The sequence below is a fragment of the Bombus vancouverensis genome, chromosome 4, assembly GCF_051014615.1.
Source record: "Bombus vancouverensis nearcticus chromosome 4, iyBomVanc1_principal, whole genome shotgun sequence".
Classification (NCBI taxonomy): domain Eukaryota; kingdom Metazoa; phylum Arthropoda; class Insecta; order Hymenoptera; family Apidae; genus Bombus; species Bombus vancouverensis.
The window spans coordinates 6,171,334-6,186,360 of record NC_134914.1 but is presented as its reverse complement, the minus strand read 5'-3'; positions in this window follow the sequence as shown (position 1 = coordinate 6,186,360).

Here is a 15,027-nt window from a genome sequence, read left to right as displayed (position 1 = left end):
AGAAATTCTTTGTGATTTTCGAAGCGTTTACAGCGGCGAGGAATATTTCGTTTAAGTTTTAACGCGGGAAATTTTGTTAGAAAGTAAGTTTTGTGAGAAACTTATGATTTATATAGTTTTTAGAAGAAATTACTCATCCATTATCTGCGCGTGGCTGCTAAAAGTATGTGATATTTGTTTGTAACTGTATCTAGATTTTTATCTATTGTTATGTAATAAACTATTGAAGCAACTATAAAGTATTTTCTATTATAAAGTATTAGTGGCCAATTAAAAATATCAGCTAAAATTTCAACACGAGACAGCTTCAAATACAAATTCCAAAAATCTCTGTTCCCATCTTCCCACTCGAAAGAAACAAACCAGCGTCATTCTCTCTACCTTACACCTATTTGATTAAAGAACGACCGTAGATTCCCAGATCGGCCGCGATAATCCAATTCCGAATTATCCATGGCTCGAATAGGGCAGCTTTCACGCGCGTGCACCGATGCATCGCGATCGTCATCCAGTTGAACACGCTACAATAACGATCGACGAAATTTCATATTGTTCGATGCTCGCCCCGTATAAATACCCAACCATGGGAGGACCTAACCTAACTCCTGGATTGAGGACCCTTTTTCAAAGGCGTGAAAAATCGTTCAAAAGCATAGGAGTGGCCTTTGATCGTTTTGAGTACTTTTGAAAAAGACTACTTGATATATCGCTTAAACTGGCCTCGACCGAAACACACAGTTTTGAGTTGCTTCGAAAAAGACTGTTTAACAACGAAAGCGTGTACGGGACCCTTTTCAAGCAAAATTTCTCAGTGAACGGTCGCTGACTGTGCTGACTCAATCGAAAAAGGGTTGGAAGGATCGGTTGAGCCTCTGGTAATCCATGGCTTACACGGGCTTGAGTGTAAATATTGATTCCAATCGGTGTCGACGACAATGGGGCTGGAAGAGGCATCGTTCAGAACGGTTTATGATAGTCGAAGAGCGAGCCGCTGTCAAAACAGTCATTACCACCTTGCAATAAACGATCTAGACCTTTTCCGATTTATCTTACCAGATCTGTATTCATTGATGGCAAAGAAGAGATGTCGAAGATAATGTAGTAATGTAGACAATTACAAGGAACGCACAGTTCTGATTGATCTTTCTTTCTACAAATGGATGTAACACACTTGTTTCAAAATTCGAAAAACATATTTCTCAGGTTATCGTTATGAGAATGTGTAGAAACATTCCTCTAGCAATGATGGAATTGTTATTCCTTTACCTTGTTAATTCGGCCGGTAAAAGGTGGTTATGATACTGTTCCTGATTCGAGAAACACTGTCAAATTTTGTGTCAAATATGTAATCAGCGTAAAGAGAACACAGAAAAAATATGTACAATATTTTTAAAAACATTTATTTTGTACTTTTATTAACCCCTAATGCGTTCATTCTTAACAAACTTCATAATTAGGAAACTAAGTGTGTATTATTGTAGATACATCTCTTGACCAAGTACTAAGAACAAATCACTTACGTCTTATGGTACTTATCGACTGAGCTCGATAAAGCATAAAAGTCTACGAATGTAAAATAATTTTTTTTAATTCAATTTATTTAAAATATCGTTAAATTGTAAAATATAAAATAAATGTAATTGATGTGTTTAATTTGTGAGTACAAATGTATTATGCAAATGTCACCATTAAGTTACCGTTAGATACAATAGATATTTACCAATATGCGATAAACTAGCTTCTGGTACTTACCGACCAAACAGGTATCACCATTAACAAAATTAGTCAATGTTTGACTGTACAGCACAACTTAACTATTTAATTATTAATTTATAATATTCACGCTAATAATTTATAACACTTAAGCCATTAATTTATAAAGTTTAAATAATCAATTTATAACATCTATACTATTAATTTATAATAATTAAGCTATGAACTGATAATTCCTCGTGGGACGCCGTGTAATATTGTAAGAATATCGTGGGTTGCGTACCATACAAGACTTTAGTTTTAATTCAAACCACTAAATCGGTAATGTCGCATTTGACATAAAAACGGTAAGAGAGTCAGGTAATCCCTAAAATGTTGGGGGCGAAAGAGCATTACATGTCGCTCCTATTCTGTTCTTAATCAGTGGCACTAATTTACGTATCATTTTTTTTAAATTGACTGATCACAAACGAAATCTGAATTATCTACACTCAATCAATAAGACGCATTTTTTCCTTCGGTCGATAAATTCAGAAGTATTACATACAACTATTGGTAAATTATCTTGTATCAGCAATAAATTAAATATGTATCATATTCAAATTATCAACATCATTGCTAGTTGCTCTCGTTTTAAACGGCAGGTAACTCCATAACATGAAAATGTATCATCTCATGACAAAGAATTTTGAAAAAAAAGGACAGGAGGCCATCGCATCAATATCAATCAATTTGAGACAATGAAAGAAAAACTCTGCAGCGTCATATTGATTAGAAGTTAACGAACAGCTTCATATATTTAATTTCTAAATATTATGTGTATCGAAAATTACACCATATTTTATTTTTAATAAAACGAATGTTTCTGAAAAGCGTTTGTAAAGTATAATTTATATTTCAAAATCTGTTTCAATATAATGTAGAGAAAAACATTTTTTTTATATTAAATATTTCTATCAATTTTCATATCTAATATAATACTCTATAAATAAATTTTTGCATTTATGACAAAAAAAAATAAAAGTTTTTTAATTCCACAAATTAATATTATTCTAATGACAAATAATACACGTCAATTTATATATGTCACATACTAAAAAAAAAAAAAAATAAAATAAAAAGATATTAAGCAAATTCAAAGAATCCAAAGAGCATTAACAAAATATTCAAATAAACCTATAATACATATGTATTGTAGAAGAAAATAACAAATTCCCCTGACAGGCATATTTATTTGATATTTCTCCGAAAACGTGTATAAATGAGCGCATAATAAAGCCATTATTGAGACGTTTATGTCCATGCCTCAACTCGACACGTTTTCGAGACGTCGTCGAAAACGGATCGAACAAAAGCTTGGCTCAATCTCTTTATACTTATGCCAGGACACGTGCCCCACATAATTTACCACCGATGGTTATATTCTATTGTACACGATACCTATTATAGCCTTTACGAGCAACCACGAACAAAACCTTGAAATAGTAAATACCTAGCCTAGTTGCGGCTAACTATTTTCCCAAACTCTCCTTCTATCCTATATTATTTTCAAGTATGATAAAACGTACACGTAGCAAATGCAATTACAGTATTTATTAAATTATTATGAATTTTATCGTACTCTATTATTATATTTAGCTTAATGATTGTTATGAATGATTAAATGAGAACATGAATGAACTTACGTCGATTGTCGTGTAGAGATGTTATATCAGTGATGACCGTACTATGGCCTTCACATGAAATTACTTTTTACAAAATTTGGTATGCATTAGATCAGATCAATAGCACAGTATCACGCAGTTTAAACTACGTAACTTAATTCTTTGTTATCATACTGCAAAGATATTACTCGTTTCTACTCGCAAATTCACAAACCTTCTACTAATAAATAATTTAAAAAGCTATTATTATCATAATAGATACAAATAAAAGAAGTTCATTTCTAATAGCTCTAATTTCTCAGAGATTTTTTTTTTAATATACCAAATTAGCGATGAGTCTTTTTTCTCTAGAAAGAGACACTGAAGTACTTGTATGTGAAAATATGTGATTAATTTAAAAGATATTTTCAGTTTTTCTATTGTGCTTTCTTCGTGTTTCATACAATACTACGTTTTAAAAAATTTAGATTGAAATATAAGTAAAATTTAAATTACTAAAAGTAAATATTAATGTTAAATGCGAAGTCTTCTCTTTTCTCTTCTATAGAATATTATTACCTCCATTTTATATATTTTTTTTTTTTTTGGTGTATTTTTCCTTAAATTTTATTACATACATTTCGAACAACCTAATACATATCCTATACTTTTTTCTTTAATATTCTTTAATCGAAATGAAACAGGTTTTCTATATAAATAGCTTTTTTAACAAGCCCGAAAAGGAAGAAACCTGCTGTACGGATATAAAGTTCATATTTTAAGAAGAAGGAAATGTTTGCAGTGATTCGCTAGTCGACGGTTGATTCGCACGCGTGGAAAACGTTTAAAACGAGATCAGAAGTTTGTTTACGATCGTTTGAGTGGCGAGCTCTCTTGAGGTTCGAGTGTTCATAGGGTGGAAAGGGTCATCGTGTATTTTGCCACGTTGTAAGGGGTTGCGAAAGGAACAGGGTTTGTTGGCACAGTTAACACTTAACCGAGGGTTGCCTCCCTGTGTTCTCCTATTACGCACCTTTCCGAATTGGATATTTTGAAATTACGCAATTATACGCAACCTAACCATAATTAGTAAACTGCTAATAGTTTAAATTAGTCAAAATATTAACACTCACATTATTTATTAGTGCCATTTAAGTCAGATTTACATAGATATTATTTGAAATATCTATTATGTGCAACGACCTTTGTACACATTCATATTTTCATGAACACAACTAAAGAAGTTGGAATCCAGGAAGGCGAGTTAATTAGTCGCTAGAATTATCAATTTCTTGGATTAGTTTAACTTGGACATCTTTTTGACTCCAATAACCGTACTCTACTCTGTACGATATAACAAATTTTTACCGCTATCAATATTAGTATAAAAAAAAGAACAAAACTTATAAAGAACTTCTATCTATCAAAAAATGAAAAAAGAAAGGTAAGACAAAAAAAGTATCATCTTGTAAACCCTAATCATTATATGCAATCTGGCCCACGGAAGAGAGAGAAATTCGCGATCGTGGAAACAGACGAATAATCGCGAATCGATTTCAGAGGAGGAAGAGTGCTGACCACGATGATACCTTATACGATTGCTTCGGAATTGTTTCAGATTGCTATTCGAGCAGCAAACACGTTCAGTTCAGACAAGCAGGTTTGGCTTTCAAGCTCGAAGGGTAGTTTCATTGGGAAGGAACGGAAGGGGGTTATAATCTGTATTATCCGTGGACTATTAGTGTCGAGAGGATCGGGGGTGCGCGGATTACACTTATTACAGTAGATACGCCGAATAACATTATGCATAACGCTTTGCGCGCAACGAACCTCTGCTGTCTCCCCTTTAATTAAAATCTCGCTTCCTGTTAAGACGTATTCTATCGTATGCTGTAGACCTTTCGCGTTAGTTCCACGTTGCAGAGATTCCTCTCTATTTTCTCGACCTCGTGGATTTCTTGGATTTGGCTTTTTCGATTTGTAAGATGGAAATATATGAATATGCGAGAGGCATTTTTTATCTTGCGCAGATATACCTTAATCAGGGATATTTATATTATATACAGGATGGTTGGTAACTGGTGGTACAAGCGGAAAGGGGGTGATTCTACGCGAAAAAAGAAGTCGAAAATATAGAATAAAAATTTTTCGTTTGAGGCTTTGTTTTCGAGAAAATCGACTTTGAATTTTCGCTCAGTACGCGTGCACTTTATCACGTCTCGTTATAACGGATCTCACTGTAGATTTTAAAAAAAATTAAAAAAAAAATTTTTTTAATTTTTATTCTACATTTTTGACTTCTTTTTTCGCGTAGAATCACCCCCTTTCCGCTTGTACCACCAGTTACCAACCACCCTGTATAATTTATACTTTTACTTTATATTACATTCATATTATATATAATATATATTTTTATTTATATATTGTATATATATATATAATTTATAACGGTTATATGGCAAATTTCAAGAGTTGCAGAATTGGCATCTTGATTCAAATGATTTTGGCCAGGAATGACTTAAAAATCACTAAAATTTTGTCTGTTACTGGTAGCCGTTATGAATGACAGAAATTACTTTAACCACGGCTAAAGGCTATCGGCGGTCGAAAAATTCTTCATTTCCATCGATAATGGAATTAAATAGAAATTAATTTTTGTTCAATAACTTTTTGCGTAAAAATTTAAAAAATAACTATTGTTCTTAGTTTCTGATTACAAGCGAAAGTGAAGAAATCAAAGAGAATGCAAGGGATTTCGCGGATAAATCGATCAATTGGCGGTAATAGGATTCTTCAGGGGCGTGACAGTGGACGTGGGAGACACCCTTGTCTCCTCTAGTCGTGTAACAACTGTTGGCCTATTAAACTAATTGACTGTGCAGTATGCCAGCGTGCCCGCAGCGATACTTGCACGGTTACACGATTGAAATGGTGTCTCTAGTCGTCGACGTTTCCCATATGTAACAAGGCGTTTTGACTATGAAACCTGCGTGTCTCGTGACGTCGTACAACCCTCGTGCAGAAATTAGCCACGCATCGTCGCCTCCGAACAAACGATCTTGAAATCGAAACTCGTTATGCTAATGCCGTATCGCAAGTACGACGTACAAGTAGACGAGAACAAAATTGTGAATGACGTAGCTTTACTATATTTTTAGAGTCATCTTTTTAAAGATCTTAGACTTTCGAAGAGTTTATCGGAGAAAAATGCAGACTTTTGTTTTTTAACGCAGAGACGGTGATTTTGTAATCTTGATATTTATTCGTTTCTCTTTCTTTTTCCTTTTGCTTATTTGTAATATTTTTAGTATCGATTAATGATCAATTGATTTGACTTCTGGGACGCTCAAATATAGAAACTTTATAATTTCGAAACTTTTCTTTCGTCGACCCTTAGATCGTGAAATATTCAAATTTTTGTCAATATTCATCTCGAAACTAAAGCAAGATTTTAACATAAAATGTCAAAAGAGGGTTAATCGCTCAATTATAGGTACAAATATCTTTCACAGACGATGAAACTATACCGAATTAATCTTCTGTTTTGTGAAACATAGATACTTACTGGTAAACGTGTAGAGGCTAGTCTACCACAAACTAGGTCCCGGACAAAAGAAGATGGAACGGTTAACTGTAGCCCTTGGTGGCCTATCGGTACTGAAAGGATCGCTTTGATGAGGCTGTGTGTCGGGTATTAAAGCCAGCTTCTTGTACCAGCTAAACGTGCGGCTGATTTGTACGAGACACGAGGCTTTCAGAGGGTTTCACGATACCGATCAAATCCGGCTGGATGCTGTTAAAAACCAATCGCGATACCGAAGATAAGTGGTAGTCGTTGTGAGTAATTCGCTGTTGCTCGGATACGTTTTTAAGGATACAAAGCGTTAATGGTGGTTTATGGACTGCACTGTTGGTGCGTAATTATAGCTACACGTTTGATTTGCCACTGTACTTTCCTTTTTCCATTATTTAAAACCGTAGGAATCGTTTTCACGGGTTATTAGCGACCTAAGAGAATGAAAATTTATGATTGTAGAGTGGTAGATTACGAATTTTTATGAAAATGCGAAAATCCATAGAACGAATGTGTTGTGCAAAAATATATAAAATATCTAAAGTATGAGAAAATGTTTGCATAGATGCCCAACTCGTGTCCCGATTTTCCTACACTTATCCAACATTTACCTTATTTAATGCAAGTATACACATTTTTCGCACACATGATAAAAGCATTTAAACGATCAATTAGCCGCAATATTAATAACTCTCAGTATCCAGTCCATCTTTAGCATTTATTATATGCTATTTATACCGCATATCAATTTTTCACCTAATACAACTTCTATATACATGTTCAGACTGGCTTCAAATTTTACTAATGCAATCATGACAGTCGCGTCTCGTTATAATGCTAATGAAATTTCAAAATGTTCCACGTAATACGCACAGTGCACACATTACAGTTTTCCGTGATAAGTTTACGAATACTTTATCGAACCACTGTATAAGTAGGTATTAAAAACTGAATAAAAAGAAAAACAAGAATCACGGAAAAGAATAGAAAAAAGGTCAGTGCACATCTTTGCGAGTAACTGGCGTGATCCCTCTAACGAAATATCGTTTAACGAACCGCAAAGAGGCTGGTGCAGTTTATACCCCAGTTGGTCATTAGAATTTTTCCTACCCCTACGTGTAATAAATATTGTTGCGGACCCCTGCCAATTATATTATTCCTTCTCGCTCTGACACGCGTCCTTTCACGCTCGACACGCCTAGAAAGAGAGACGAGAGCGACGATGTACGAACATAAGGTCGCGTCTCAGTTTCACATCCCCCTTGGTTTCTCCCAGCCAGCCCCGTGCATTCGAGTGTCCTGAAATCCGTGACTGCATTATTTTATTAATGTCACCAGTGACGTTACGGTGAACACACTGGGTATAGTCGATGGTTAAAAAATGATATTCCGTTATGATTGCTCCGACTAAGCGTGAAAGGTTGCTCGTGCTCTGCATACGGGCATCTGAGAGCACCAAGAGAAATACGATTTTCGTATTTATTTTTTGAAGAAAGAGATTTTTACGCAATTAAACCATGGATATTTATATAATTTCATATTTTAATGGACATGCATTGAATATTATAACGAGTATTTTATTTTAGATATTTCACATATTTTTGTATATCTTTGAGCTTTTAAATTTCTTACCGCGGTCAGTAATGTGAGTCGGTTTAATGCGAGTTTATACTTCTATGAAGTTAGTTAAAAAAACGTAACCCAAGTATAAAATTGCTTTACATATTAGATATTACAACGAGCACTGTATTTTAGGTATTTTACATACACACTTTCGTATACTACATGTATATACTGCGTATTTTTGCGTTTTCAATGCTACTCATAAATGTATAAACGTTTGCAGTTTAATAATCACAAAACCAAATTTTTTGAAAATTATAACTCTTGCAAAAAATCAGAAAAACCATTCCAACACAAATCTCGTTTGATCATTTTTAAAAAGAATTTATCATTTTGGAAAACACCGTCTCCTTGAGTGCACGTTTATCGTGTCTCCCTCACTCATTCAGGAGTCCTTTCTGTGTGCGTGGCTCGAGTTCGAGTATGATCATAATGTTCGGTAAGTACGTGTTTGTAGTTACCCCTGAGGCGAGCCAGCCACCCCCGTCGGCCAAGTTACCCCAAGCTCCGCCTTCATCCCCGTTATCGTCGCTATGGGGTTGGTTGTTACGCGACGAACTCATTCGGGGGCGGTTCTTCGCTACCCTCTTCTATCTCTGTCTTTTACGTTCAACCAACCCTTGTATCTTTCTCCCCTTTTCCCTACGTGCGACGAAGGAACGAGTTACAGCGAAGGAAAGAGACGACGAGAACGTTTCGGAAAGTGTAGCGAAACGTTGGACGCGGCCAGTCGCTCGTAGTCATCCCTAACGCGCTCCTTGATCTTCCGCGTCCGTTCCACTTTTTCGTGGGATCTCCGTTTCTTCGTGGTTCAGCGAGGTGAAAAGAGAAATATTTTCTGCAGATCGAATTATTGCAGGAACGAACCTAGGAAATTTTCGTGGTGATCCCTAAAGCCTTCTTCGATCTTCCGCGACGTTGCGTTTTATCGTGGAACTTATATTCCCTTATGGTTTGACGAGCTGGTCAGAAACATATTAATAGATTTAGTTACTATGAAGAAACACATATCAGTAAGTTAGAAATTGTTATGTAGATTCGTGTGAACGCGATATTTCCAAATACAACGATTTGACAAATTGGAAGAGAGAGAAATAGGAAAAGAGGGTTGATTTTTGATTGCGGGATTTTCGTGGCCGGATTATACGTGACCCAGGATCAGTGATCGGCGAAGGAGGAGATTTGGAAGGCTTGATTAAACAGGTATTTCTTTAATTGATTGAGTTTTTAGTGGACACAAGTACATGTTAATAGACTGCAGATTTCCATACTTTTATGAGAAATATAACTCTATTATTTTCCTTGCGTGATCTTTTTATTATTAAAAGAATGTCTCCGGTTTCAAAAAAATATAATAGAATCATTATTGATGTTGATTGATATTGATGATGAGAAATTCTTTTAGTTACTGACACAAGAGTGCGATTGGAATAGGAAAATTCGCGGACCACTGTAAAATTAAAAGTTCAGTAGTGCACAGAATGCACATAGAATGCAAAAATGTATAAAATTCAAACTGGGATATTCGTTACGATATTTAACAACTGAAATAAGTCTATTTTAAATTCATAAAAATTTGAATTTGCACGAATATCCGCATTTTATATATGGGAGATTGGTGATAGTGTGGAAGGAGTTGATTGTACAGAACTCAAGTGTGAGATGCACGTGCTTTGAATGGAGTTTCGTTGGGTTGATTTGTATTTGGCTCGGGTTTGTTACGATTTGTGGATATTTGTCGGTTTTGACAGAGTGAGTCGATTAGTTAACGAAAATTATCAAATTTTTCTCAAATTACAAAACGGGAAACTAAAAACTAAAAACTAAAACCGGTTAGCTTTGGTTTATTTAATAATTTTTATATTCGCAAACCTCGCGTGCTTCCTATAACGATTTTTGCAAATCAATTTAGTTAAATTCCTACAAAACCCACAAAAAAAATATTTTTCACAAATGTGAAGAATATTTGACTATTTCCTTTAGAACTAATTAAGTCAAATTCTTCCAAAGTTTGGTAAAACGTGTACCTTTTCTATGACTTTTAGAGAAGTCTAATTAAATTGATTTACTAAAATTGTCATAAGAAACAGGTGAGATACATACGTTTGGAAATGTGGAAATGATTAACCAAACCAAAGCTGTCGGGTTTTAGTTTCTCCTTTTTCGCAATTATTCAAAATATGTAAATGCTGTTGGCAAAACTAATATCAACACCTATGGCGATTAAATATGATTTGTATTTCAAACTATTTTATTTTCATTATATTTTGGATACTTTTTATAAATTGAAAGTAAAAAGATTGTACCTTCTGACATTCAATACTTTCAAACTAAATCAAAAACATCATTAACACAAAATATGAAAAATCAAAATCTCATTCACGGTATAAACACTATTTATCAAATATAATACTGGTAATCGTTAAATAAGACTCAACTCAAAGGATACTCAAAGCACTATAAAAATCTGCAGTTGAACATTTTCAAGGCCGTTTTTAAATAAATTGATACCAACTATGCGTTATTGTAAAATTTCGATCTTTTTGTTTTCCTTTAACAACAGTTCTAACTAACTCAAAGAATATGCAAAGCGTTATAAAAATCTGTAGCCTGACACTTCACGGCTGTTTCTAAGTAAATTGATAGCCGATTCACGAGTCGGGGGTAAACTGGTCCCGCGGGACATCGAGGGCTTACATCCAGCAGAAAGGGGGCTTGGTTTCCCCGTAGTACGTTGCATAGTCAAGCAAACACCATAAACTGTTTGCCCAGAGATTAGTCGTGCATCGCTTTGGATTTAACTCGCGAAAGATCTTGAAAACAACAACCTGTTTTAGAGGGTCCGAATTAATATTAGTCGAACGCCTTCGGGGCTCAGGTGACCCAGGGAAAAAGTTTCGCCGATATTACAAGCATCTGGGAGCAATTTCACGAGTTACTAAAGTTCCGCCGTGTTCCAGTAATTTTTCGCTTGGCTACTCGTAAACGATTGCTTCTTTTTTCGTCGAGACATCGAACCATCTGCATCGTTGAGAAATATGTCCGCCATCTTCTCGTGTGCATACCAATCATGCTTTTCGTTCGATTTATATACGAACAGCAAATACAGGAAAGAACATAACAAGTTCACCTTTTATGATTCTACTGAACTTTAACTAAGATAATTACTTGCTAGGGTCATAAATCTTCTAAAAATAAACGATAAATCTATCAAATTTTACGTACCAAGATATAGTTATATAATTTTCAGATATCAGGGATATATTTAATATGATAACGTCTTTATAGCATTTTTATGGATAAAAGATAATGCACTAAAAGTCGAGGCAAATTTCCTCTAACAGATATTTAACCGTTGTTAGATGGTTGCAAAGATTACGGGCTGGTTGTTTCATTCTCTTTAAAAACTATAGGGGGCAACTTTTAAATATCTAAAATTTGTGAGTGTCCAGTTATCTGAACTTCGTTCTTTTCTCTCCTATTATTCTCGTATTTTTCATTAGGTACGCGGAATATAACAGGCGGCACTTGTTTAAATTACGTAATCCTCTTGGGAGATTGTCGAAGCAACGAGTCATCGTTTGACGTCTGTAAAGAGGAATTAAAATGCATCCCGTTTAGGATAACGTAAATATTTCTGACTACAAAAGAGACGCAATTTGTTACGCTGCTGCGACGGGTCAATCCTTCAATTGTAGCGAGCTGTTCTTTGAATCTTAATATAAATGTTTTTATACCAACGAATGAAACTTGATGTAAGACAAAAACAGTCTCGTGCTCGTGTTAAAATAAAAGCATTTAATATTGAATTGAAATATATAATTAATAATCTAGTGGTTATGTCGACTGATTTAGACATTTTATATTTGTTTGCTGATTACGTTTTACGAATTTTTAATTTGGAACTGCCGTTTGTCTGCGAGCTTATTAATTACTGCTAGCTTTTTCGTCTTTATTCAATAAAATCGTATACTTATGCTACTTACCAGTAACATACTATTATTATCGGCTAATAAAGTAGATAGATTGTTACATAAACTATATATACAGGCAATCAGCGAATATCCGAGAAAGAGATTTTGTTTTATCATTAATTTGAGCACTATGTTTGAGCTTTTGAATTCTATTTCAGTTATTTTATGTTCATCGTAAACGTATTCTATAAATACAATAAATACGATTTTGATTCATTATCCTCTAATCATCTACATACAAGACCTTATTTTATCCTTATTTTGCTATCACGTATTTACTATCTATCATCTATCTGACTATTAACCATATATACCTATTATCTGTTATAAATGTTTATCTAATTGCCTAATTTACCTACTTAACTGCATATCCTCTCTCTTTATTTGCACTTTCATTTTCCTTTTTTCCCAATTTCCTCACCCACAGCTCTGCCCTTTCCTACTTCGTTTATTATCTCTTCTATATTAATTGCTCCCTTTCTAATTCCCTACTGGCCTAAGGAGCCTACATTCCACAAATTAAAAAGTTATAGACCTAGAGCCGTAAGTACACGCTTCCGTACAGGTTTCCCACACAGCAACGAGGATACGATCTCACTATTTTCTTGTACCATGTCATAGCCAGTGAAAAATCTCTTTCTCCTCTGTTTACCTCTTTCCATCATATATACGTTTGTTTGTAACTGTATGGAATAATGTTTCCCGTTTCCACGGAGAAATAAGCACGCAAAAGCAGAGTGCACGTGAGACAAATGGACACGATACAAGATAAGGGATGGTTGTATGCAGTGGAGGGTAGTAGTCGGCGAACGAAGTCGCGAGGATAAGCGTACCCGCGGGCTCGCGGATTATTTAAATGCAAACACAATGTTGTACCGAGGCGCATTGTTCCCCTCTCGGTTATTTTACAATTCAATCTGCGATCCTCGGGCTTCTGGAGGCGGCGCGGCGGCAGGCTTCCGAGGGTCCAGAGACGGGCTCGGGGTAAGCTTGTTCGTTCATTGTAACGTTATTAAATCTTTGCGCTTCCATTATGACTACATCGTGCTCTCATTTCGTCTATCCACCTTCTCTCTCTCTCTCTCTCTCTCTTTCACTTTTGCCTCTGCAACCTCTTGCTATACCTTTCGACTCCTGTCCTTGTACTCTTGTCTTATTTCTATCTCTATCCTGATTTTTTTGTTAGGATGCAATCGCGGTCTCGATCACGGTTTCATTGTGCAGAAATTATTATTATTTCTTTAGGAATCTTATTGGTTAGGTAACGAAGTGTATTTGAATACGCATACACTGTAGTTCATAAATATTAGAAGAGTTTTTGGTTTCATATAAAGTGCGATAATTCATTATAAACAAAATGGTTAACGAATCGCGATTTGTTGCATTCGTGCAAGGTAGCGACGTACAAATTTATAAAAGCTAAGAGTCGCAAGAGAAACTCGATAAATGAGAAAACTGGGAAATGTTTGATCAAAATCTCAATTGAAATTTGGAATACGTATAATGACGACCGTATAAATCAATTGTGGGCACTTTTAGTGATATCGTCAAACACAGGTCTTAATTATTTCAGGTCCTTATTTTATTTCTACCATATTTTTATCTTGTGCTTCTATTCAGAAGTTCGAAATTGCTTACATTAGAAATATTTCCAAAATCTTGGAAATCTTGGAACTAACCTATCGAGCGTAACTTATATCGATCAATTTGAAAAGGTAGACAACGACTCTTCTTATCCAAGAACTTCCGCTTGTTCAATCTCATCGGATATAATTTCTGCCGCCAACAAAAAACCTACAGCAAGACTCGCTTCTCTTGATCGCGATTCAATTAGCTAATGAACGTGCCGCTAAGTAGGGAGAACAAACGCCACGACCATTAGTAGAACGTACGCGGCCGTTTCTAGTTTGTACTAATTGTAAGTAGCGAGTAATTAATGCGGTCGATTCGAGTCCGATCTGTCGAACCGCTGACCAACGGCATCCGAGTCTTCTCTATAGAGAAGAGGGGATTGCAATCGTGGAGGGTTGCAACGTTTCCAACCGTGCAGGTGAACTGAAGAGAGGGAGGTAGCTGAACTGGAAGTAGGGGGTTGTTCCGGCTCGGATACTGGCATTGTTTCACGGTGGATGAGAATTTAATTTGCGCGACGGAGAGAGACAACCTCTGCCGTCATGCTAGAAAAGGTACAAGTAATACTGTGTGTGCGTGTATATATATATGTATATGTACATGAAGAACAGAAGGAAAGAACGAGGAAGATGGTAAAAATAGAGTGAAATACAGACACAACATACATATCCACGGACCAAAATGGAAGAAAAGGACAAATATAGAGAACAGAAGAAAAGAAAGAGGGAAAAGAAAGAAACATAGACAAAGAGCAGTATATATCTCGTATATAGAGGACAGGAAGAAAGACAGAGGAAGAGAGTTGAGGGCTGGATGGGTGCTGGCTTGTTTAAGCGTGGGTGGGGGTGTCAAATTGAATTACCCCCTC